This window comes from Macrotis lagotis, chromosome 6 (genome assembly GCF_037893015.1).
Source record: "Macrotis lagotis isolate mMagLag1 chromosome 6, bilby.v1.9.chrom.fasta, whole genome shotgun sequence".
Taxonomy (NCBI): domain Eukaryota; kingdom Metazoa; phylum Chordata; class Mammalia; order Peramelemorphia; family Peramelidae; genus Macrotis; species Macrotis lagotis.
Window position 1 is genome coordinate 146,736,500 of NC_133663.1, and position 27,827 is coordinate 146,764,326.

The following is a 27,827-nucleotide window of genomic DNA, read 5'->3' on the forward strand; positions in this document are numbered from 1 at the left end:
AAGAGTCTGAGGCTGGATTTGAACTCAGGATCTCCTGACTCCAGGGCCAGTGTTCTATTCACTGTGCCACCTAGCTGCCCCTCCAAGGAAACTTTTAATGGACCCTGAATTTCTCTGACCTTTCTTAGTCATTTTGTTAGTCAGTTATTACCTATCCCAACATTCTTATGTTGGGGGAGGGACTTGCTCCCAGATGTTCTGTACTGAGAAATCTAGAGAATTGCTTACTGGCCTCAGGTCATCAAAGTTAGGAACTCCAGGGTGTTGGTCAGTGGACAAACTGTTAAGGCTGTTAAGGAAGACTAAGGCCTCTCTCTCTGAATTATCCACACTGGGAATGTCTACTGTCTAATCCCTGGACAAATTGGAATTCTTGGGGTGCCAGGGGGTGGGCACTTGGCTGTCCATCAGTCAGCCCAGTCACTGAGCTATGTTGAACAGACTGGAAACACAAAAGGCTCTCTCTGGACTATCAGTTCCAAAAATGTTAGCCTCCTACTTCTTCACTGGGGAAGGTGGAAACATCTGCAACAGTGTCTGAGTTATTTGCACAGGGATGCCAGGGCCTCTTTCAAGGGGGAACAACAAGGGGTTCCAGGCTAGGAATGCCAGGGGCTTGATGTCAGGTTTGGCCAGTCCAGATCAATCATGCTGGATCATTGGATGGTAGGCACTAACACTGGAGCTGCTCACCAAGTAACCAAGTGCTAACTCCAAAGCCTCTGATCCCACAAATGAAGATCTTAAGTTAGTTCCCAGACTCATTCCACTGGTCCACTAGATCTCTGCTCTCTGCCCTACTTTAAATCACACTCTCCCCCCCCCCAACCCTCACCCCACCCTAAACTATTTAGGAGCCATGATTTAAGAGAAAAGAGAAAGAAAAATGAAAAGAAAGGGGGGGAAAAGGAAAGAAAAAGGAAGTTAAGTAAAGGAAATTAAGGGGATGGAAGAATTGGGATGGCAAGGGAAGAAAAAAGAAGAAAGAATGAAAGTTAGTTTGCATGACTTTTTAAAGCCATCCTTTTAATAATGCATTGTAGAATACTAAAAAACATTAGAATGGGGCAGCTAGGTGGAGTAGTGGATAAAAGCACTGGTCCTGGAGTGAGGAGTACCTGAATTCAAATCCGATCTCAGACACTCAATAATTACCTAGCTGTGTGGCCTTGGGCAAGCCACTTAACCCCATTTGCCTTGTAAAAAACCAAAACAAAACAAAACAAAAAAAGAAACATTAGAATGAAGCTCACTATTCTCATTATCCACCCATTATATAACCTCTTATCTTTCAATAAAAAATAGTGAAAATATTTTCCTCCTACATAATTCTTTATTTATTATTTCTCTACCTTTCAGACATAAATGAGACTAGTTATTTCTTTAATTGTGTAAATATATTCTAAGTGACTGGGCACTCAGATTATTCAAGGAAAGCTAAGTGATCTCATTATTTATTCTAATGATTTTGAGATTCAACTCCATATTTAGTAATTTTTATTCTTTTTACATTTGAAAGTTCACTTTCCCAGGAATAAAATGCAAAATTAGTATGAATCCAATAGGTAATTCCTCCCACTTTTTTGATATTATTTTTGCATCCTAGCAAATAATATTCCATTCTTTTTTTATTCCTCCACTACCAAAAGATATTTCATTGAATTTAGCAGATTTGGCAACCTCAGAGCATTCTGAATTTCAGAACACCTTAAAGTAATCTTCTAACATCATGACACACTCCTGTATTCATCTTCTTTGACCTCTAACTTTTGTACACATCTATTTTAAGTCTAAGTTTGATAATGAGTTTTTTCTACAACCACATATGTCTCTTTAGAAAACATACTGTCCTCCTTTGCAATCCTCACTGAAATTATTTCTCTTTCTGTATTAATAATTTCATTTGATAAAAGCCCATAATACTTGGATAGATTTTCCAGGTACAAGTTTTGTATTTAAGGATTATAGTCTCTTTAATTATTTTTATTTTATAATGGATTTCTTTCTGTTTAATCAGAAAATTGTAATGCTAGTAAACTTGTATTGTCAAAAAGACTCAGTTCTACGAAAATACTTCAGAATAAAAGAAAAGGAATTCACTATGAAGTCACCCATTTACCCAAAGAAATATTTTTTCTAACCTTCAATTTGTTTTGTGTTCTTTTGTGAAACAGACAGAGAAATCATACAAGATATTCCCAAATAATCTGAAGTAAATTACCAATATATTCACAGATAACTTGGAGAAAACTTTAAATCATTGACTAATGAATTCTAGATTCTCTATACTAACAGCAGAAACAATACCACCTACCACACTACCAACAACAAAAGATTTCCTAAAAAAGAAGCATAAGCACAGAGATGAAAAGGTAAGGAAGAAGTGAGGAGATATGAAGAATTAAAAATATAAATTTATTATTTATCTCTGTGTATTAAAAATTAATATAAAATAATTGAAAAATATAATATATATTGATTAGATCCTAGATTAGATCTTAGAGATTGATAAATATACACTGACCTACTGATTAATACCTATTGGAATAATTTCTCTATTATAATTAGACAAAATCTGTGTTGCACTATTAGGAAAGATTAAATTGAATCACCCATTATAATTTATTAAAATAGAATAAAGTGTCAAGATAAGATAAATATTAAAAAAGAATTGATATCTGCCTTATCTGCCTTAAACTCTATAAAGGATATAGATGAAAACAAAAATAAAATCAGCAAAGGTGATGGAAGAGAATTGAAAAGGATTTCATAAGTGTGAGTAGTATGTTGAATTACATGCTTTATTCAATCTATATACTTAATTCACAATTCTCAATTTTACATGTGAAAATATTTTATCTACTAAGCACCAATTGTTACCCATCAATGAAAAGGTTCTTCATTGTTATATTACAACCTGTTCAACCAGTATCTGTTTGATATGCATTGTCAATATAGCATTATTTAAGCAACTTTCATGTGCCAGGATTTAGGTATTTAAATATAAAAAGGACAGAAAGACAGAAGAGATAGAAAGTTAGAAAGACTGAGATTGAGAGAAAGAGAGAGAGAGAGAGAGAGAGAGAGAGAGAATGAGAGAGACTGATACATAAACACAGAAATAGAATAAAGGTTACTAGGATAAATGCAGTCAAATTGGCATATTGGTTGTTAAGAAATTAAATTGCTACTAGCAATCTTTTGAAATAATTTTTTTCACAAATACTTTCAAGCTTCAGGAAATATATTGTTCATATGTAATCATCTAAATTTTCTGAAGAGTTTAAATTAACTGAAAGACTTGAAGAAATATTTTGTTCTGCTAATGAGTAGTCTAAATACAAATGATTTAATTTTGCTGCTTGCTCTTCATAATCAAAGGAAAATGAAAGAAAGTAATTTGACCTGTTCATATCTTTTCAGAAAAGAAATTATATACATAGATATATTAAGAATTCTCTTTAAAATAAAACTGAATACAAATGTGTGTGCTGTATTTATTATGGGAAGTTTAGGATAGAATAAAGTATTCCTTAGCTGGAAGAATGGAAACAAAAATATGAAGTCCTCAAACTGAAGAATAATTTAATTGAAAAGTGAGACAGAAAAGATGTACTCCCCTCTTATATGAGTAAACTATCACTTGCTTAGATTTATGAAAAATGTTTTCTGAAAAAATTTCCATTGCTGGCATTCTACTGTATCATCACTAGTAGACAAAACTGAAAATTGTAAGAATTGTAGAGAGCTATTGAACACATGGGTTTCTGGCAACAGATTATCAGAAACATTATAAAATTTGAACTTGTCTAGAACTTGATATTTCAAGTATTATCAAAGTTTTGATCCCAAGACAACAAAAGAATTGAACCAAACCTGATTTCTGTAAATATGTTAGAGCAGAGAAATTGTAGCATCCAGAAGATTTCAAACTCATATATCCACCTGGGTAGTGATTTCATTTTCTCATGAGGATTTCTTGAAATGTTAGAATGTATTTGATTTTTTTTTCAATTTATCTATATAACCTTAAAGCTCAGTTACAAGAGAGGAACAGAATGAAGAGGAAGAAATAACTGCAGTGCAAAGAAGTGTAATTCCATAGGTGATTTATGCTGCTATCTATTGTAATGCCCAGGGTACTGAAATGTGGGAAATTGGACAATATCTTAGTCTATGAAATTTAACCATTTAATTTTTATGGCATGCTTTGAATTTTTAGTTCAATGTTTTAGTTTTTTAGTTGCACCACTTGAAATATCTGGTCAGGTGTGCTGATAACTAAAAGACCATAAAACTAGCAAAGTTAAAGTGAGCTATTCAATAGAATGACAAGGGTTGTGAAGCATGTTCCTTTTCATTAAAACTGACAGTGTAAAATGTGTATAAATGGTTGCATAACCTTTTATAAAGGTTAGTAATTCTCTTTTTACCCACTGCCAAAAATAAATGTCCCAATAATTCCAATTCCACAAAAACGAATATGCTCATGAATCAAAAGCTAACATTTCTAAACCCCCAAGTACAGTCAACTAGGAGACTTTTCAATGACTTTGGAACAGCAGAACTTCCAATGAAGAGGAGAGATGGTATAGTACTTTATACTTGCTCTTTCTCTACTCCTTCACAAGACATCTCTAAGCATCAATCAGACATTTTCACCTGCTCCCATATCTGCCTTAAATTCTATAAAGGAAATAGGTGAAAAGAAAAATAAAATCAATAAAGGGGATGGAAGAGGATCGAAAAGGATTTCATAAATGTGAGTAGTATGTTGAATAATCCAGGAAAATTTGAAATGGAAATACTGTGGTTCTGTGAGAGGTCAGAACAAAAGAAACCTAATCATGATCATCAGAACTACTAGAGTTTCTGACCAAGGACATGCAGAAAAAATCTTAGAATTGGTAAATATGAAAGTGGTAAAATTGAAAGAAATATCTGGGATAATTTATTCCAAAGATATAAGAAATCATAAAACCATCAGAAAATCAGATAACAGAAAATCATTCAAATATACAAAAGTTAGTGATTAAGTACTTACTAAAGTTTAGAATTTTAGTAATATAGCTGATAATATGCTTGATAAAATCTGAGACATTTGGTAATATGACCTGTTAATGGGTCATGTTATATCATAGCATCATATTATAATATTTTGTTAGAATTAAATGAGATTGCTAAATACTTTGAAATACTTAAAGTTATATAAAATACTATTATGAATACTGAACATTTATTATATTTTTAAAACTTTTTGGTTTATTTATTTTGTAATATTACAATAATCTTGTTGCCCCTCAAAAGATAGAGAAACCTCAAGAATAGTGAGAGATAAAAAATGTACTTCTGTCTGTGTTATGATTCCAATGGCTGTCTGTAAGATTAGTTGTCTTCTTTATGATAAGTCGACCAAAGAAATTGCTTCAATTTCTTTTCCCACAGTCATTATTACTTGCTGTATTTGCTCTACTCTATTCCTCCCCAATCTCATTTATTATATTCTTTCTCTCCTTTCACCCATCCCGGCTCATAAGTGTATTGTATCTGAGTACCCTCTCCCATGATCTTCTCTCTCTTCTATCACACTCCCCCATTCTTCCCCATTCCCCTTATCCCATCCCTTTTGTCTCATTTTCTCTAGGGTAGGATAATTTCTATACCCTTTTAAGTAAATATGTTATTTCCTGTCTGAGACATTTATGATGAGAATGAAGGCTCACTCATTCTCCCTCATCTTCCCCCACTTTCATTCCATTACAAAAGCTTGACTCTTTTATGTGAAATACCTTAGTCCATTCTTCCTCTTTTCCCTTTCTCCCAGTATTTTCCTTTATCATACATTGACTACATATTTATATCATATTATACTGTTATATTCAAATCATTCCTGTATTTTGTCTATATATGCTCCTAAGTGCTCTTACAAATGAGAAGGTTCACATGATTAGTCAGTATCTTCTTCCCATGCACAAATACAAACAGTTCAGCATAATGAAGTTCCTTATAATTGGTCTGTCTCATTCACCCTCTCAATGCTTCAGCTGAATCCTTTACTTGGAACTGAAACTTTCTGTTCAGCTCTGGTCATTCCAATGAGAAAGTTTGAAAGTACCCTGTTTCACTGAAAGTTCGTCATTTCTCCTTAAAGAAGTTGTTCAGTTTTGCTGGTTGTAAACCAAGCTCTTTTGCCTTCCATAATATCATATTCCAAGCCCTACTAGTCTTTAATATAGATGCTGCCAGATCCTCTGTAGAGCCACAGTAGTAGAATTGTTTGTTTCTTGTAGCCTTTTGTATTTTGTCTTTGTCTTCAACTTTGGGAATTTGGCCATAATATTCCTGGTAGTTTTTCTTTTGGCATCTATTTCAGGAGGTTATTGGTCCCTTGACTTCTATTTTAACCACTGCTGCTAGGTTCTCAGGGCAGTTTTGCTGCATTATTTCTTGAAAAATGAAGTCTAGGTTCTTTTCCTGGTCATGACTTTCAGATATCCAAATAAATTTTAAATTATATTGCATGGATCTGTTTTTCCATGGAGATATTTCACATTTTCTTCTCATTTTTGTTTTTTTATTGTTATTTTATTGTTTCTTGATTTCTCACAAAGTCATCAGCTTCCTTTACTTCCATTCTACATTTGAAGGATTCATTTTCTTCAGAGAACTTTGTTGGCTTCTATTCTAGCTGACCAGTTCTGCTTTTTAAGGTATTCTTCCCCTCATTTGCCTTTTGGGTTGCTTTTTCCATTTGATCTAAACTCGTTTTTCATGTTATTTTCCTCACTAATTTTTTTTATTTCTTTCACCAAGCTGCTGACTTGGTTTTCATGATTTATCTGTATTGCTTTCATTTCTCCTCCCAATTTTTCTTCTCCCTCCCTTAATTGTATTTCAAAGTCTTTTTTGAGCTCTTCTATTGTCTGAGCCCATTTTGTATTTCTCTTAGAAGCTTTGGATACATAAACCTAGACTTGGTCATCTTCTGAATGTGTCTTTTGATCCTCCCTGGGGCCAAAGTAATTTTCTATGATCAGATTCTTCTTCTTCTGTTGTTTGCTCATTTTCTCAGCCTATGACCAATTTACCATACTTCCAAGGCTTTGGAATTTTTGGGGGGACACCCCGCAGGGATTTCAATTTGTCCAAGTTATTATGAGAGACTCTGAATGCTCTCTTGCCTGTGCTCTGGTCTGTGGATGATCACAAGCCCTCCCCTCTGCCCTAGAGCTTTGAAGAGGGTCCTGGCTCAGCTATGGTTGTATGGGGGCCCAGACTGAGTCTGGATCTCAGTGTGGTTAAAAGGCAGAGTCCTGCCCCAGGGAGAGCAGAAAGATCTCTGCAGTCTCCTTTGACCCTTTGACTGTCAGTGAGTTGGGCGTATTGGAAGTGCTGGGCTCAGCAAATTCCTACTGCAGGTTCTCACCACAGGGCTGCTCTGAGACCAGCATTTCACATTCATTCTGATGTGGCAAAGTTCTCTCACTGCCCCTTCAATCTGTCCCTGGTGATCCCTGGGCCTAGAGTTCTGGAAACTGTCCCTCTGCCATGAAGCCAGGTACTCCCAGGGACCCAGCACCTTTAACACTGGAGATGGTTTGCAGCAGCACAGCAGCACTGCGCTGCAGCTGTGTTATAGCTCTTTCCAAACCCGGTTTCTGGTAAAAACAGATGTTTTCTGTAGAACTTCTAAGTTATCTTGGACTTGGAAATTATATCGCTCTGTCTTTCTGTGGGTTCTGCCCCTCTGAATTTTGACTAGAGTCATAATTGGATGGCTTTTGGAGTTTTGGGGGGAATGAGTTTCCAGGAATTCCTGCCTTCATGCCACTATCTTGACTCTTCTGATATCGGACTTTTAAAGCAAAAATTTACCATTCCTTTCTTCAAATATTCTATTTTTCTAGGGAAATCAATGTCTATATTAATGCATGAATGTACATACATACAAATATTCATTGAAATCTTAAGGTTAAACTGGGTTAGGTTACAGTTCAAGTTTAATGGCAAAAGGATATATAATATAATAATTACCTCAGTATAGTTTGCAACCTATCCAGATCTGTCTAACATAACTACCCTTTGCTTGTAAATTAGTTATGTGTGGGTATACCCAATATACTGGAAGTTATCCTTGCTTTCTCTTAAAATAAAATAAATATTAGACAAATATGACTTCCTATAAGAAATAATAAAAAGAAAGCAAAGATTGCTTTGTGGGAAAAGTATAGAATAGATAGTCAAAAAGTTTAAGAAACTAGTCACACTCAGGTATAAGGGGATCCAAATATAAAGAGATTAAGTTTGGGTAAACAAGTAAATAGAAATCTAATTTTGGAGGTACTAATGTATCAGACACAATACCTAATTACTAGTAGGATAAGCAGAAGTTAATTTATTAGGGAACTGGGACTGAGACAAAGATTGAATATCAGGGAACCTAGGGAACAATCAGATTTTCAGTAATAAGGATACTAGGGAATAGGATAGCATGCTAGTTCTCTTGACACATAATTTCCTTGCTCATTTTGTTCATTTCCATGAAAATTTTCATGTGGGTACTTCCCAAATCAAAATCTCTATTCTTACCCCTTTTGCTGAGTACAAGTCCCATTTTTTAAAATGTCTATTGGAGATCTTAACTGAAAGATTCAAAGAGACACCATTCAATATATTAAAAATTACCCTCTCTCCCACCATGAGAGAGGTGTCCATTTTGTTCAGGTATCTTAATGAAACCCATTTTAATCACTCTGTACTAAGAGCCATTTATAAAATTTGGGGCCTCTTCTTGAAATATTTATGTAAATCTCTTTTCCTGGTATTTTTCAGGAAGAAAACAAAAAATAATGTGCACAAATGACTTGACTTCAAGTCTGCTTCCTTGGGGTTCTTTATTGGGGTAATATCTGAGAGATTCCTGGGTAGATTGGTCTGGGTTTGGAGCCCCATGTTTTGAGCCAATAGTGATTAAAATATCTGGGACTAGAACTGAGGTAAGGGGATAATTTCCAGGATGGCATCCACAACCAACTACACTGGCTGAGAAGTCATCTAAGGTGATAGATCTATCCTGAAGGAGAGGGAAGAGGATGATAGGATGCCCTAAAGGAGGGGAATTTTGGGTTCCTTCTCCAGGAATTTCCCCAAAATCTTAAAAGGGAAAGGTTGCCTCCAGACTTAAGAGGCAAGGGCACCATGTAGCTGAAAGCCAAGGAAGCCTTAAGGAAGGAAGTTGATTGGATCTAGTACTGTGTGAGTGATTTCAAATGTTCCCACAGGAGAGTGTATTTGTTCTATTTTCTGTCTTGTGTAAATGTCTGTTTTAGGCATTTCTGAGATCCCAGCTTAAGTTTTAAACTGGGAGAGCTGGGGGTTGGGTCAAGAAGTTTCAGAAAGTGGGGGGAGAAAGAAGTAGGTGTGCAGCATCCCCCATGTAGTGATTAGCCCCTCCCTTGTTCAGTTGGTGGTAGCTGTGATGGTGTGTAGTTAAAGCGAAAAGGGGAGGGGGATTCATAAAAAAAGAAAAACCTGTGGTCTGGGGAGAGTTTAGAAGAGTTTAAGAGAGAATGTTTAAGTGAAAGATTGAGATATTATAGGAAGGAAGATTTCTTATCCTTTGAGTGTCTGGGGAAAATCTTCATACTTTTTCCCTGGGTTAGGAGAAGGGAGTGGTGTGTTGGCCATGTGGTCTTGATCCTATCTACCATCTTGTTAAGACTTGAACTCTAGAATAAGTTCAGCTGAGGAAAGTCCCACTTGCCCATGGAGGGAAGGGGAATGGGCAAGAGACTTCAAGTGCTTAAGCTTAAAAAAGAAAGAGGCTCCACAACTGGAGTGATATGCAATTAAGAATAAAAGAAAATATAAAATCAGAGATTGAAGAAATGTCTATTAAAAGGAAACCATGTTTAATAAATGTCTTCGTAGGCCTTGAAGTAATGACTCTCACTGTTTAAAGTTACTGAACTAGAGTTTCGGGAAGCACACTGAGGATTTTAATAGAGGGAAGTTAGTGGTATGATATTCTGATAATTTGTATAGATGGGTGGAACTAAATAACCTTTGTTGTTAAAGTCATTTGGGATTGTAATCTTTATTGTAACACTTTTGGGTGGAAGAAAAGTGTCATTGCGTTACTATTAAGAAAAATACCTATGTTATCAGGATAGTTACTGATTTCTTGTGGGAAAAATTGTAATTCATTTTAATGTTAAGCCTAATAGTGCTAACAATTACATTTTTATTTTGATGGAGCTTTTGGAATGTGAGTGCTAGATTCTCTGTATAAGGTACTCTAACACTTTTATAAAACAAAACTTGGGAAGTTTAGTGGGTTTTATGTGTATCATATGTGTGAGATTAGATTCTGAGAGGTTCTGGGTAAAGAGGTCTGGGAGATAAAAGTAAAAAGATAGTGGGATATTGATTTTGCTCTTGTTCTAAGGGAAATAGATTTTAAATAAGAATCTTATGATTGATGTATATTAATAATGTGTGTTTAATTTTAAAGAAGTCAAGAAAGTGGACTTCTTTCTTGGTAACTGCAGACAGCTGATGGGTAGGGGCTCTGAAAAAATAGAAATTGTGTGGGCCCCACTGTAAGGTAACATTGAATAAGATGTATTTATCAGTTATGTGATATTCTTTTGTAACTGCAGAGATTATATTTGTAAAGCTTAGTTATCTCTTCTGAATATACTATTTAAATACTGGACTAAGTATTCTCCAGTCATTTATAAGAGATCAGGATGACTGGAGATGAATACAGATGCAGTGGCCTTTTTAAGCTAAGGTCTTTCCCAAATCTCATTCGTTTGAGGCAATACCAAGCAATTGGGTATGCCAAAAAAAGGTTAGGGAAACATTTTGAGAAGTAGAAGATTTCTAGAAACTTAAGAGAATAGAATAATGAGCATATTTCAAAGTTGCTACTAAAAATTGGGGTATTAAATCTAAGTAGGCATTCCTACTCAGTCAATGATGACTGACTAACAATAAGTAAGTTAAGAGGTACTCAAGAGGTGAATCAGTGAGGAACTAAGAAGAAGGGAGAATAGATAGATGGACCAAGATTTATGTGTAGCACCAATGAAATCTTAAAATAAAAATTTCTATGGAGGATTCATGAAAGAATACAGTCAAGAATCACAAGAATCACAAAGGATAGTTGGCTTGAAATCTACACTAATTAAATAATCAATGAAAAGGTTTTGAATCTATGGTAGCTAGTTTGCAAATGTGATAATTATTCTGAGACCTTAAATATTATGCATTTTAAAAAACTTTTTAACTTAAATGTGAGAGAAATTACTATTTATCGCTAATCTTAAATAACCAATTGTTAATATTGGGGAGATCCAGGATTTTTTTACCTTCCTATTTCATTTAGAAATCAGCATTTTGTTGGTTATTCAGTCAGCATCTGAGGAACTTTGCTGATAAATGAGTTAAGTGAGTTAAGTGATTAATTCTATTCAGGCTAGGGTGGGGGATATATCCTTTGTCTAGATTGCCTAAAGCTTGGGGTGGTCTGGGAAAAAGAGTGACAGAATCAAAGGAACAATGCTGCCCCCAAACCCTCATTAGAATAGGTTTACCTACAAGCCTGGGACACCTATTATGGGCAATGCCATCCACATTCAGAGCGGGCAAAAAATTCACAGAATCTGTATACTATGTTAATTTTCTAAAACTTCTCTTTTATGTTTTCCTTCCTATCTTATGGTTTTCTTTACCCTTAGTCCTAATTTCTCTTGCACTGAATGACTAATATCTAAATGCATTGAACACATATGTAAATGCACAATTTTACCAGACTGTTTTCTGCTTGAGGGAGGGGAGAGGGAAAGGCAGGCAGTAGAAAAATGTGCAATTAATAAATTTACAAATCCATGTATTTTCATAGCATGTAATTAGAAAAATAAATTATAAACTAACAAATATATATGATATGTATATTAAAAATTTTATATATCATCCAGTCACCTCTAAAATTTGATCCTATTCTCAGTTAATTCATTTTATCATGTCAGGTGTATAGCATATGAATTTGAAATCATGTAGTTTCCCTGGATTTTTTTCTTAACCCTCACTACTTCCTCCCTACTTGTACCCAGTTGTAATATCTTGCTTATTTCACCTCCAAACTATTTATGGTTATCTGATACTTCCTTACCAATATGCTGGATCAGAATACTTTTTTATTTCTTGCATTTTTCATTGGTTTTTATTTTTTGGTTTCCATTCCCTCATACTTTTAACTTTTATTTATTCATTTATTTATTGATTCATTTATTTATTTATTTTGGTTTCCCTTCTTCATATCTTTTAAACCAATGTAATGCTCCTAATGCATGGATCTGAGAAAAGCACACCCATTTTATAAATTCACTGAACAGGAGCTTACAGAATACTAAATAAAATTCAAACTTCTTAGCTCAGCAATTGGGCCCTATTTCATTGAAATATTTCATTGAACTGTCCAGATTGAAGAATAGAAAGCAGGATGAATAGATCAATGTCAGCAGAGGCAGATTCTAGAGCTCTCAGTAAAGAAATTGTAATAGACAACTTCAAAAGTCAACAAGAAAATCTGCCTTGCCAAGATGAGAGTGGAGCATAGTTCTGAGTGGGTCCAAGAAGTACAGACCAGGTCCCAGTGAATGAGCAATAGTCTTTGGGATCATTGAATCATCAGTGGCAGCAGGGTGCAAAGCTCTTAGGTCAAAAGATACTAATGAGGTGTGAGGGAGATTGATGTGTTCTGTTTGCTATGCCCTGATCAAGACTCTGTTGCTTTCTTCATAATCTGATCTTAACTGAGGCACAGTCCTAGGTGGCAGTCTTGGGAAAAAGAGGATCATTAGCACATCAGAGCTGGTGGGAGTGAAAGATTCTCCTCACAGTTCTGGGGTAGAAATGTGTGCATGCAGTAATGCATAGATGAAAGACTATCAGGAGAATTGTAAAAATATCTTTTTAGATCATAACACCTTGGAAAGATTGAAAAACCCATAATTCCACAGTAGTTTCTCTGAAAACATCTTGAAAATGCTTCACATTTTGTGACAGTACATACTTCACCTATAAGTCAAGCTCCACTTTGACAATGAGTTAAAATAAATAAATAAATGACAAAAAAAAATTAATGTAGGTAGTTATTATGGTCCTAAGGAAGATCAAAGTATACACTCAGAAGAAGATAATAAAATTGAAATTTCTACATTCAAAAGCTCCAAGAATAATATGAATTTATCTCAGCCCATTGAAAAGCTCAAAAGTGGATTTTGAAAATCAAGTAAGAGAGGTAGAGGAAAAATTGGAAAGAGAAAGATGATTGTTGCAAGAAAGTCATGAAAATCAGGGCAGCTAGACTGTACAGTGGTTAGAACGCCAACCCTGGAGTCAGGAGGGACTGAATTCAAATGTGACCTAAGACACTTATTAATTGCCTAGCTGAGTGACCTTGGGTAAGTCACTTAACTTCATTGCAGTAAATATTAAAAAAAAAGAAAAAGAAAGTCATGAAAACAAAGCAGCTTAGTGAAGCAGGTGTAAAAAAAAATACTAATGAAAATAACATCTTCTAAATAAGACTGAATCAAATAGAAAAGAGGGCCAAAAAACTATTGAGGAAAAGGATTCCTAAAAAAAAAAAATCAGATATACTAGCTCATTAGAGAAAATAATTCCTTAAAATAAAGAACTGAGCAAAGGGAAGCTGATGACTGTGAAAAATTTAAAAAAAAAATAAAACTAAATGAATATAAAGGGGAAAATCTAGAAAAATTGTGAAATGTCTCATTAGAAACACAACTGGCCTAGAAAATGCATGCAGGAGAGATAATTTTAAAATTATTGGGTTTCTTGAAAGTAATGATAAAAAAGAGCCTAAACATCATCTTTCAAGCAATTATGACGCAAAACTACCCTGATTGTCTAGATTCAGAGAATTTGAAAGAATGTATCAATCATTCCTGAAAGAGGACTTCCAGGCAAGATGGCAGAGAGGACTTCCAGCCAAAATGGTGGAGAGAAGACAGGTACAGTTCTAAAGTTTCCTGACCTTTCCCCATCTATCACATGAAACAAACCTCTTAAAAGAAATCTGATCCTCAAAACCCAGAAAGAAAAGCCAGTAGAAAGAACTTCTTCCTCAGGATTTGTCTCCTGAGGCAGCTTTGGCCAAACTGGGGTGTGTGGGGGGGGAGTCTGGGCTCAGAGGGAGGATCAGCACGGGATCAACCAGCTTAACAGCTGAATTGGAACCGGGAGTCTGAGGGCCCGAGAACTGGACATGCTGGACCAGTGGTGGGGCTGCATGGGAGGGGTTTGGTTCAGCTGGGGAGCAGAGGCACTGGTGTTGGTGCTGTCCCCTGGGAGCTTGCAAACAGGGCTGGGGGGAGAGTTCTGGAGCATGAAAGCCTCAGGCCCCATCCCTGGGCTCCTGTGGTCTGAGGTCAGAGTCCCATTACAACTCAGACTTCTTCCCTAACAAACAAATGCAAACTAATTCTGCCTCAGGCCCAGGTGTGTGAGCAGAAGAATGAGCCCAGCTGAGGAATGACCTCAGTACAGGGTAAAGCCCACCTTTGATTGAAGGCAAAAAAATTCAATAGCTTCAACTCCTCCCTTCAAACAAAGGGAGAAGGCCTCAAGCAAGGTCACAGACACTCCAGAGAAAGCAATCAACACATCCTACTGGCCAGCCAGAGAAACTGCACTCAGTGAGTAAAGCCTTTAGAGATCCCAAGACCCTGTGAACCAGCCCCTCCTCAACTCAGGTCTTAGCAAAATGAAGAAGGGTCAGAGGAATAGTGGATACATAGAAAAATTCTTAGAAGGGAAAGACCTTAACTCAGAGAGACCTGGAACCTCTGAGGAGAATACAATGTGGTCTTCAGCACAGAAAGACTTCTATGAAGAAATAAGGAAGGAGCTTAAAAATTTGGGAGAGACAATTAATACCTTCCAACAAGAAAACAAAACCTTAGAAAGTACAATTGGACAAATGTATAAATCTCTCAGATCATCAATTGGACGGTTACAAAATGAGAATAAATCTCTCACAGCATCAATTGGACCAATACAAAATGAGAATAATTCTCTCAGTTCTTCAAATGGGAAATACAAAAAGAAATTAATTCTCTCAAAACCTCAACTGGTCAAATGGAAAGCTCTTTCAAAAGTAGAATTGACCAATTGGAAAAGGAGAGTAGCAAAAGGCAAAAGGTGAATAAAGAAAACTCCTCCCCCAAACAAAGAAAGGAGTCTACAGAAACTAATGACTCCATTAGAGAGCAAGAGTCACTTAAACAAAATCAAAAAAATAGAAGAAATAGAAGCAAATGTAAAATACCTCATCAACAAAACCACTGACCTGGAGAATAGATCGAGAAGGGGCAACCTGAAATTTATAGGACTTCCTGAAAACATTGAATAGAAAAAAAGCCTGGACTTAATATTACAGGATCTAGTGATGGAAAACTGCCCTGATATCATGGAATTGGAGGGCAAAGTAGTTATGGAAAGAGTACATCGATCCCCACCAGAAAAAGATCCTAAAATGAAAACACCAAGGAATGTTGTGGCCAAACTCCAGAACTATCAGATAAAAGAGAAAATCCTGCAAGCAGCCAGAAAGAAACATTTTAAATATCAAGGAGCCACAGTAAGGATCATGCAGAACCTGGCTGCATCAACACTAAGGGATTGAAGTGCCTTGAATGAGATATTTTGAAGAGCAAGGGAGCATGGAATGCAGCCAAGAATCTACTTTCCTGCAAAGCTGAGCCTTCTCTTCTGGGGAAAAAGATGGACATTTAATGAAATGGAAGAATTCCAAAAATTTCTGATGAAAAGACCAGAATTAAACAGAAAATTTAGACATCAAACAGGAGGTTCAAGAAACACTTGAAAAGGTAAAAAAAAAAGGCGGAGAGCGGTAAAAGGGAAAAAAATGCAATCCAGTAAGTTGAAACTGCCTATATCCCAGTATGGGGGGGAAAAAGACTCTCAGTAATCTTGAGAACTGTAACTCTAACAGAGAGAATATACCTAGCCATAAATGATGGACATTCATGACATATGCAAGAGACTGCTATCTAAAGAGATGTAACTGGCTTCAACCTCACTTGGGAGAAAGACTCTAATAACTCTTAGGAATTTTGACTCTATTGGATAGAATATACTGAACTAGAAGGGACAGATACTCAGAATTTTCTATGACATAGAATTGTCTAAAAAACACTACCTCCTTAAAAAGGGTGACAGGAAAGAGACTGGAGGAGGGAGGGGATTGAATGGGGTAAATCTCATTACTCTAAGAGGTACAAAAAAACTTACGTTAATAGAGGGGATAAAGGGAGCAGATGAAGAACACTTGAATCTTCTTCTCATCAAACTTGGCTTAAAGTCAACCTAAACATACTCAGTTAACTTATAAAACATCTAACCTATCCAGTATTAAAAGGGGAAAAGGGGAGAGGGGCATGGAGAAAGGGAAGGAGAGGGGGGTAAAAAGGGAAAATAACAAAAGGAAGGAAAGGGAAAAGGGAAAAAGGGAAAGGGGAAAGGGGAAAGGGGAGGGCATGATAGAGGAGGGCAAACACACTAAAGGGGGTGGTATTCAGAAACAAAATATTGGGGAATATGGAAAAAGGGCAGATAGAGGGGAAATATACAAACAGAGGGAAGTTAGCATGGAGGACAATAAAGAATTAGTTATCATAACCTTGAATGTGAATGGGATGAACTCTCCCTTAAAATGTAAGCAAATAGTAGGGTAAATTAAAAAGCAGAATCCTACAATATGCTCCTTACAAGAAACTCATTTGAAGCAGAGACACACATATAGAGTAAAGGTTAAAGGTTAGAGCAAAATATATTTTACTTCAGCTGAAGTAAAAGAAGTAGGGGTAGCAATCCTTATCTCAGACAAAGCAGCAGCAATAATAGATAGCATTAAAAGAGATAAGGAAACTTTATCCTCCTAAAAGGTACCATAGACAGTAAAGTCATTTCAATATTGAATATATATACACCCAGTGCGACAGCACCCAAATTCTTAGAGGAGAAGCTGAAAGAACTACAGGAAGAGACAGCAAAACTCTACTAGTGGAAGACCTCAAGGACCCACTATCAGATCTAGATTAATCGAAACATAAAATAAACAAGAAAGAAGTTAAGGACGTAAATAAATTGTTAGAAAAATTAGATATGGTAGACTTATGAACGAAACTGAATGGGGATAGAAAGGAATATACCCTATTCTCTGCAGTATATGGAACTTATACAAAAAGTGACCATGTACTAGGACATAAAAACCTAATGATCAACTGCAGAAAGGTAAAAATAGTGAGTACATCATTCTCAGATCACAATGCAATAAAACTCATATGCAATATTGGGCCAAGGATATATAAATCCAGTACAAATTGGAAACTGAATAACCTCATTTTAAAAAATGAATGGACCAAAAGGCAAACTATAGAAAGAATTAACCATTTTATCCTAGATAATGATAATGACTCTCAGGGGATATGTTATAGCTCTAAATGCTTACATGAATAAATTGGAGAAAGAGGAAATCAATGAACTAAATATGCAACTAAAAAATTAGAAAAAAAACAAATCAAAAATCCCCAATTAAATACCAAATTAGAAATTCTAAACACTTAAAGGAGTAATTAATAAAATCAAAAGCAAAAAACTATAGAATTAATAAATAAAACCAAAAGTTGGTATTATGAAAAAAAAGTAAAATTGATAAATCTCTGGTCAATTTGATTAAAAAAATAAGAAAACCAAATTGCTAGTATCATAAATGAAAAAGTGAACTCACCATCAATGAGGAAGAAATTAAAGTAATAATTCAAAATTATTTTGCCCAACTCTATGCCAATAAATTTGATAATCTAAGTGAAATGGATGAATATTTACAAAAATGTAAGTTACCAAAGTTAAATGCAGATGAAATTAAATACCTAAACAACCCTATCTCAGAAAAAGAAATTCAACAAGCCATTATTCAACTCCCTAAACAAAAATCTCCAGGTCCTGATGGATTCACAAGTGAATTCTACCAAACATTTAAGGAACAATTGGTTCCAATTCTATATAAACTCTTTGGAAAAATAGGGAAAGATGGAACTCTGCCAAACTCTTTCTATGAAACCAATGTGGTTCTGTTACCTAAACCAGGAAGGGTTAAAACAGAGAAAGAAAATTATAGACCTATTTCCTTGATTAATATAGATACAAAAATCCCAAATAAAATCTTAGCAAAGCAATTACAACAATTTATCACTAGGATAATACATTATGATGAAGTAGGGTTTATTCCAGGAATGCAGGGTTGGTTCAATATTAGGAAAACTGTTAATATATTCAATTATATCAACAACAAACCTATCAGAAACCATATGATCATATCAATAGATGCTGAAAAAAGCTTTTGACAAAATACAGCATCCATTCCTATGAAAAACACTAGAGAGTGTAGGAATGAATGGACTGTTCCTTAAAATAATTAGCAGTATATAGCTGAAACCATCAGCAAGTATTATATTCAATGGGGAGAGGCTAGAGGCATTCCCATCACTATCAGGGATGAAACAAGGGTGCCAATTATCACCACTACTATTGAATATTGTATTAGAAATGCTAGCATCATCAATTAGAAAATAAAAAGAAATTGAAGTAATTATAATTGGGAAGGAAGAGACCAAACTCTCACTCTTTGCAGATGACATGATGGTCTACCTAGAGAATCCCAAGAAATCAACCAAAAAATTACTGGAAACAATCAGCAATTTTAGCAAAGTTGCTGGTTATAAAACAAACCCTCATAAATCATCAACTTTTCTATATATGTCTAGCAAGATACAGCAGGAAGAGCTAGAAAGAGAAATCCCATTCAAAGTAACCTCAGACAATATAAAATACTTGGGAGTCTATTCGCCAAGACAGACTCAGAATCTTTTTGAATACAATTATAAAACACTTCTCACACAAATTAAATTAGATTTAAATAACTGGGCAAATATCAACTGCTCATGGATAGGTAGAGCTAATATAATAAAAATGACAATTCTACCAAAACTAAACTATCTGTTTAGTCCCCTACCAATCAAATTTCCAAAAGATTACTTTAATGAATTAGAAAAAATAGTAAGTAAATTCATATGGAGAAATAAAAAGTCAAGAATTGTCAGGAGCATAATGAAAAAAAAGTGCAAAAGAAGGTGGCTTATCCCTACCTTATCTAAAATTATATTATAAAGCATCAGCCTTCAAACCTGTTTGGTATTGGTTAAGAAATAGAGTGGTGGACCAGTGGAATAGACTAGGTGTAAAAGCAGGAAATGATTATAGTAATCTGCTGTTTGATATACCCAAAGAGTCCAGCCATTGGGATAAAAACTCCCTCTTTGGTTAAAACTGCTGGGATAATTGGAAATTAGTGTGGAAGAAACTTAGATTAGACCAACACCTCACACCCTTTACCAAGATAAGACCCAAATGGGTACAGGACTTAGACATAAAAAACAATACTATAAGCAAATTCGTAGATCAAGAACTAGTTTACCTGTCAGATCTATGGAAAGGGGAGCAGTTTATGACTAAGGAAGAGTTGGAAAATACCACCAAAAAGCAATTAGATGATTTCAATTACATTAAATTAAAAAGCTTTTGCAGGGGTGGCTAGGTGGCGCAGTGGCTAAAGCACTAGCCTTGGAGTCAGGAGAGCCTGGGTTCAAATCTGGCCTCAGACACTTAATAATTACCTAGCTATGTGGCCTTGGGCAAGCCACTTAACTCCATTTGCCTTGCAAAAAAACCCCTAAAAAATAAAAACAAAAAGCTTTTGCACAGATAAAACCAATGTAAGCAAGATCAAAAGAAATGTAGTAAATTGTGAAACAATCTTTACAACTAATGATTCTGACAAAGGACTCATTTCTAAAATATACAGAGAACTGAGTCATATTTTAAAACAAAAAGCCATTCCCCAATTGACAAATGGTCAAAGGATATGCAAAAGCAATTTACAGATGAGGAGATCAAAGCAATCCATAGCCATATTTAAAAATGCTCTAAATAATTAATTATTAGAGAAATGCAAATTAAAGCTTCTCTGAGGTACCACCTCACACCACTCAGATTGCCCAATATGACCAGGAAGTATAATGACCATTGTTGGAAGGGTTGCAGGAAATCTGGGACACTATTACACTGTTGGTGGAGCTGTGAAATCATAAACCTTTCTGGAGAGAAATCTGGAACTACTCCCAAAGGGCAACAAAAATGAGCATACTCTTTGATCTAGCAATACCACTACTGGGTCTACACCCTGAAGAGATGATGAAAAAGCCTAAAAGCATTACTTGTACAAAAATATTCATAGCAGCCCTTTTTATGGTGGCAAAGAATTGGAAATCAAGTAAATGTCCTTCAATTGGGGAATGGCTTAGCAAACTGGTATATGTATGTCATGGAGCACTATTTTTCTGTTAGAAACTGGGAGGGACGGGATTTCAGGGAAGCCTGGAGGGATTTTCATGAACTGATGCTGAGTGAGATGAGCAGAACCATAAAAACACTGTACACCTTAACAGCAACATGGGAATGATGTTCAACCTTGAAGGACTTGCTCATTCCATCAGTGTAACAATTGGGAACAATTTGGGACTGTCTGCAAAGGGGGAGTGCCATCTGTATCCAGATAAGGAGCTGTGGAGTTTGAACAAAGTTCAAGGACTATTCCCTTTAATTTAGGAAAAAAACAGATATCTTTTTGTCTGAACTTGTTACCTCTTAGACTTCTCTTCTCTTCTTTAAGGATATGATTTCTCTCTCATCACACCAATTTGGATCAGGTTACAACATGGAAACAAAGTAAAGACTGACAGAGTCCTTTCCATGAGGGGGTGTGGGGAGGGAAGTAAGATTGGGGGGGGGGGAAATTGTAAAACTCAAATAATGTCTTTAATAAAAATTAATTTAAAAATCATTCCTGAAAGAGATCCCAAAATGAAAATTGACAGGAATATAATAGCCAAAAGACAGAGTACCCAAGTAAAGGAGAAGATATTGATAGTAAGTGCAGTGGACAGAGAAAAAGGCCTAGATATAGGATGACCTGAATTCAAATCTGAATTCAGATCCTTGATACTTACCAGCAGTGTGCATTAGACAGGCCACTTATTCCCATTGCATCACTTCAAAGAAAGAAAGAAAAATAAAGCAACAAAAGAACTGAAAGAAGAGGAGAAAAGCAATGAAAAGAAAAGAAGAAAAGGAAAGGAAGAAAAGAAAAGAAAAGAAAAGAAAAGAAAAAAGAAAAGAAAAGACAAGGAAAGAAGGAAAGAAGGAAGGAAGGCAAATAGGTAGAAAGAAGCAATTCAATTCTCATGGAGCCATAGAAGGCATAATACAAGATTTAGCAGCTTCTACATTAAAGGATCATAGGAATAAATGAGCTCGGATTACAATCAAGAATCAATGAGCCAGCAAAACTGAAGATACTCTTTCAATAGAAAAGATGGCTAATGAATGAAATTGAGTACTTTCAACATTTTCTGATGAAATGACCAGAGCTAAATGGAAAACTTGATCTCATTCAAAACTCAAGCCTTGAAAAATGCAAATAGCAAAGGCAAATCATAAGGAACTTAATTACCATGAACTGCTACTAATACTGCATGGGAAGATGATACCAATAATGCATATGAACTTTCTTATTTATTAGGGTAGTTAGAAGGAACATGTATAGACAAGGCACAGGTGGAAGATCACCTTAAAAGAATATTTTATTAAAAATATAATGCTAAGGGTTGAGAGAGGAATGTATTGAAGAAAAAGAAAGAAGAAGGGAGAATGAGGTGAGTTATTTCCCATAAAAGAGACAAGAAAAAAATTTTGCATTGTAGAAGGAGAGGAGGGAGTTGAGGGGAAGTGAATGAACCTTTCTCTAAATGAAATTGACTCAAAGAGGGAACAGTTCGCACAATCAATTGTGTCTGGAAATAATCTTATCCAAGAAGAAAGTGGATGGGGAAGGATGGGATAGTTGTTTGGGGGTGGGGGAGTGACTGAAGGGAGAAAATAATGTTGGAAGTGTGAATCAGATGCAAACACCTTTGAGGAGGGTAAGGGTGAAAGGAGAGACAGAACAGAATAAATTGGGTTTGAACAACTAGTTTGAGCAACTAAGTTTCTCAAACATAGAGTCTAAGTCAAATTTAAAGAAAAAAATAGAATCATTCCTTCATTGATGATAGCCAAAACCTATGATTAGCTTTCATAGAAGCTTATCAATGCTATCAATCATAATATTGAAAAAAACTTCTGGGATAACTCAGTATTGATTGGAGAAATGTCAATTTATCTCTTTTAATGAGATTTATATTTGCAGCTGCTTTGTCTGAGATAAGGATTGCAACCCCTGCTTTTTTCACTTTATATGAAGCAAAATATATTTTGCTCTAAACTTTTACTTTTATTATATATATATCCCTCTACTTCAGATGAGTTACTTGTAATCTGCATGTTGTAGGATTCTGTTTTTAATCCACTCTGCTATTTGCTTACATTTTAAGGGAGAGTTTATTCCATTAAACTATTCCATTAAACTAACTCTTTATTGCCCTCCATGTTATCTTCCTGCTGTTTGTATTCTCCCCCTTCCCCCACTTAATCCATATTTCCCAGTATTAGTTCTGAATGACGCCACCTTCAGTGTGTTATCCCTCCTATATCAATCCCCTCCCCTTTCATTCCCCTTTCCTTTTTCTCCTTTCTCCTTCCCTTCATTCTGTTAGTTCCCATTTTTCTCCCCTTCCCATACCCCCCCTCTCTTTTTCTCCTTTTAATACTTGAAAGGTAAGACAAGTTTCTTAATTTAACTGAGTGTGTGTCAATTCACTTTAAGCCAAGTCTGATGAGAAGAAGATCTAGGGGGTTCTACCCTCTTCCTTTCTTCTCATATTTTGTACCTCTTAATGTAAAGTGATTTATCCCATTCAATCTCCTCCATCTTCCCATCTCCTTACTCTTACAGAAAAGAGATGAGTGCCCATCACTTCTGGCTAAGTATATTCTCTCTGATAGAGTTACAATTCTGCAGAGTTATTAGAGTCTCTCAGTCTCCCAGCTAGGGATATATCCAGTTTTATCTTATTGGGTAGTAGATTTTTTTCCTTTTTTTTTAAAATTTTAACTTTTCATGTGTCTCTTAAGCCTTCTGTTTGATGTCCAAATTTTCTATTTAATTCTGGTCTTTTAATCCAAAAATGTTGGAAATCTCACATTGTCCATACTAAATGTCCATCTTTTCCCCCTGGAAGAGAAGGCTCAGCTTTGTCATATAGTGGATTCTAAGCTGCATTCCTAGCTCCCTTGCTCTTTGGAATATCTCATTCCATATCCTTTAATCCCTTACTGTTTATGCAATTAGGTTCTGCCTAATCCTTACCCTGGCTTCTTGCAATTTCAATAGTTTCTTTGTGGTGCTTGCAGGAGTTTCTCTTTTATCTGATAGTTGTGGAATTTGGCTGCAAAATTTCTTGTTGTTTTCAGGTTAGGATCTCTTTCTGGAGGAGATCAATATAATCTTTGAATAAATATTTTGCCCTCTGGTTCCATTATATCAGGGTAGCTTTTCATCACTAAATCTTGTAATATTAACTCCAGGCTTTTTTATTTTTCCTCTTCAGGAAGTTTTTCAGGAAGGCCTATAATTCACAAATTGTCCATTCTCAATTGGTTCTCAAGGCAGTGGTTGTGCTGATGAGGTGTTTTACATTTTCTTCTATTTTTTAGAACTTTTGGTTTTGTCTAACAGAATGTTTTAATCTCATGAAGTCATTAGTTTCCACATATTCCATAATTTTTTTAGAGAATAATTTTCTTCATTTGTCTTTTGCAACTCCTTTTCCAATTGGTTGATTCTATTTTTGAAGGAGTTTTCCATTTGCCCAAGTGTAGTTTTGAGAGAATTTTCTTTTTATATTTGATCAATTGTATTTTCCACGGATTTGTTTTCCTGTTATGAGATGTTAATTTTCTCTTGCAATGTGTTAATTTGCTCTTGAGTTTCTTTGTGAAATTTTTCCAATTACTTTTTAAAGTCCTTCCTGTTTCTTTCAGGAGGTCTTTCTGGACTGGAGACCAATTCACATTCTCTTCAGAAGTGCTAGATCTCTCTGGGTTAGAATCTGTTTCTTCCAAGCATTTCTCCATGAGTCCCCCTCTCACTGCCTTTTCTTCATTTTTCTAGGATCTTGTATTGGGGGGGAAGAGCTGGCTCTCAGAGGTTTGCTTTTTAAAACTGTAGAGTTTTGTTCACTTGGATTATTAATTCCAAAGTCCAGCCAATAGAGGATGCTGGCTTCTTTCTCTGGGGTGATTGACACCCTCTCCCAATCCTGGAGGGAGTGAGGAGGGGGTGAGAAGGAAGTAAGGAGGGACAGCAGTGTTTGAGTTGACCTTGAAGAAGGGACTGGGCCCTGGGGGAGGAAGCCAGTCTCTGTAGTCCACACCTGAACTTGAGGGTGTTTTCTCCTGTAAGAATGCTTCCCTAAATGTATGGAACTCAGGTCCTGCACCCAGCTGTATAATTTCCAGTCCTGCAGACCTCCCTTCCCCCCAGGCTAAAAGACTCTGCTGCCAAAGTTGGTTAAGCTTCTTAGGCTGAGGCCAGTCCTCTGGTTTCTGCCAGCTGCTGTCCCTGCAGTTACCCACTGGTCTCCGCTCCCGGTTCACCCTCGGTCCCCTGAGACAGACTTTGTTTTTAGGTATTCTTCTCTAACTTCTTTTTTTTTGGGGGGGGGTTGTCAATTAAATTTCTGTTAAGGGGGTTTCTTTTGTGTTATTTTTGAAAGGATACTAGGAGTACTTAAGACAGTGCCTCTATTCTCTCTACCATCTTGTCCAGAAGTCCAAAAATATACTATATACAAATTAAGAGTAATAATATAGGATGTCAACTTTCATTTCTTACTTTTTCTCAACAGTGTTGTGATCCAAGACAAGACTGAAGGACTTATGAAAAAGAATTCTATACTCCCCCCTCCAAAACAGAGCTAGTAATGTTTGAATATAGATTGAAACATTTTTAAAAAATAAAATAAAATAACTGTTTTTTTCTATGCTGTTTCTTTTATTCTTTCTCAGAGAAATAAAATTTGGGTTATTTATTTCTCTTCTCTATTGGTCATTATTGCATCTTATTTTCAATTTTTATAACAATCACCACTGAGCTTGAAGGACAACAATCTTGAAGCAAGAGCAGGGATGGAAAGATTATGTTTCCCATGTGATGTGGTATTAAATTTATACATTTAAGATCATACTTCCTAAGCTAAATAACTCTGGACTTCTGGAATGGAACCCAGAGTGTAGTGTGAAAGTATAATGCTCCTGAAACTTTTCCCTACCAAAGATAAATTAAATTTTGAAAAGAGCAGGGATAGCAATCCTTATCTCAGACAAAATAGCTGCAAAAAATAGGTATCATTAGGTATCATAGCAAAGTAATTTCAGGACTAAATATGTATGCACCCAATGGTATAGCATCCATATTCTTAGAGGAGAAGTTGAAGTCACTGGAAGACAAAGAAAGCAAAAATCTAATAGTGGGAGACCCCAACCTCCCACTCTCGGTTTAGATAAACCTAACTATAAAATAAAAAAAGAGGAGCGGCTAAGTGGATCAGTGGATAGAGCACCAGCCCTGGAGTCAAGAGTACCCAACTTCAAATCTGGCCTGAAACACTTAATCATGACCTAGCTGTGTGGCATTGGGCAAGCCATGTAAACTCATCTTCCTTGCAAAAACCTAAAAAAAAAACTAGAAGGAAGTTAAGGAGATAAATAGATTATTAGAAAACCTAGGCATGATAGACCTGTGGAGGAAACTGAATGGGGATAGAAAGGAATATACTTTTTTTCCCCTGCAGTGCATGGCACTTACACAAAAATTGACCATGTACTTGGGCATAAAACCTGAATAAGCTATAGTAGAAAGGCAGAAATAGTGAATACATTTTTCTGAGATCATAATGCCATAAAAATCACATGCAATATTATGCCAGGGAGATATAGACCCAAAACTAATTCGTAAATCAATAACTTCACATTAAAGAATGATTGAATCAAGCAATAAATTATTGAAAGGATTAATTACTTCATTCTAGATAAAGACAATAACAAAACAACATACTAAAATGTATGGGATATCGCCAAGGCAGCTATAAGGGTATACATTATATCTTTAAATGTTTACATGAATAAATTAGAGAAATAGGAAATCAATGAACTAAAAAGGCTAGTAAAAATAGAGAAAGAACAAATTAAAAATCCTCAATTCGATACCAAATTAGAAATTCTAAAAATTAAAGGAGAAATTAATAAAACCAAAAGTAAGACAACTATTGAAATTATAAGTAAAAATAAGAGTTGGTTTTATGAAAAAAGACAACAAATTTGATATACACTTTGTTAATTTGATTTAAAAAAAGAAAGAAACCCTAATTGATTGTACCATAAATTAAAAAGGTGAACTCACCACCAATGAGAAGAAAATTAAAGTAATAATTCAGAATTATTTTGCCTAACTCTATGCTAATACATTTGATAATTTAAGTGAGATAGACATATATTGACAAAAAATATAAGTTGCCCAAGTTAAATGAAGAGGAAATTAAATACCTAAATAACACTAACTCAGAAAATGAAATTAAACAAGCCATTATTGAACTCCCTAAGAAAAAATCTCCAGGTTCAGGTGGATTCACAAGTGAATTCTATCATACATTCAAGGAGCAATTTGTTCCAATTCTATATAAATTCCTTGGAAAAATAGGTGAAGTTGGAATTCTGCCTAACTTGTTCTATGACACCAAAATGGTGCTGATAGCTAAACCAGGAAGAGTTAAAACAGAGAAAGAAAATTTTAGATCTATCTCTCTGTTGAGTATAGATGCAAAAATCTTAAAATAAAATCTTAACAAAATGATTGTAACAAATTATTACTAGGATAATACATTTTGACCTGATCCCAGGAATGGAGGGTTGGTTCAATATTAGGAACACTGTTAGTATAATTAATTATATCAATAACAAACCTATCAATCATACAATTATATCAATTATATCAATTTTGACAACATACAGCACCCATTCCTACATAAAACACAAGAGAATATAGGAATAAATGTATTATTCCTAAGAATAATAAACAATATCTATCTGAAACCATCATTAAGCATTATATCTGATGGAGATAGGTTAGAAGCATTACCAATAAGATCAATGCTGAAATAAGGATGCCCATTATCACCACTACTATTCAATACCATATTAGTAATGTTACCTTCTGCAATAAGAGAAGAAAAAGAAATTGAAGGATTTAGAATTAGGAAGGAAGAGACAAAACTCTCACTCTTTGCAGATGACATGATGGCATACCTAAAGAATCAAAAAACCCAAGTAAATAACTATTAGAAATAATAAGCAACTTTAATAATGTCACAGCATATAAAATAAGCCCTCATAAATCCTCAACATTTATATATATATATATATATATATATGTATATATACATATATATATATATATATATATATATATATATATATATATATGACTAACAAGATTCATCAGAAAGAACTAGAAATGATAAAATACTTGGGAGTCTACCTGCCAAGGGAGACAGAAATGTTTTGAAAACAATTAGAAAACACATCTTACACAAATAAAATCAGATTTAAATAACTGTACAAATATCAACTGCTCATGGATAGGCTGCACTAATATAAAA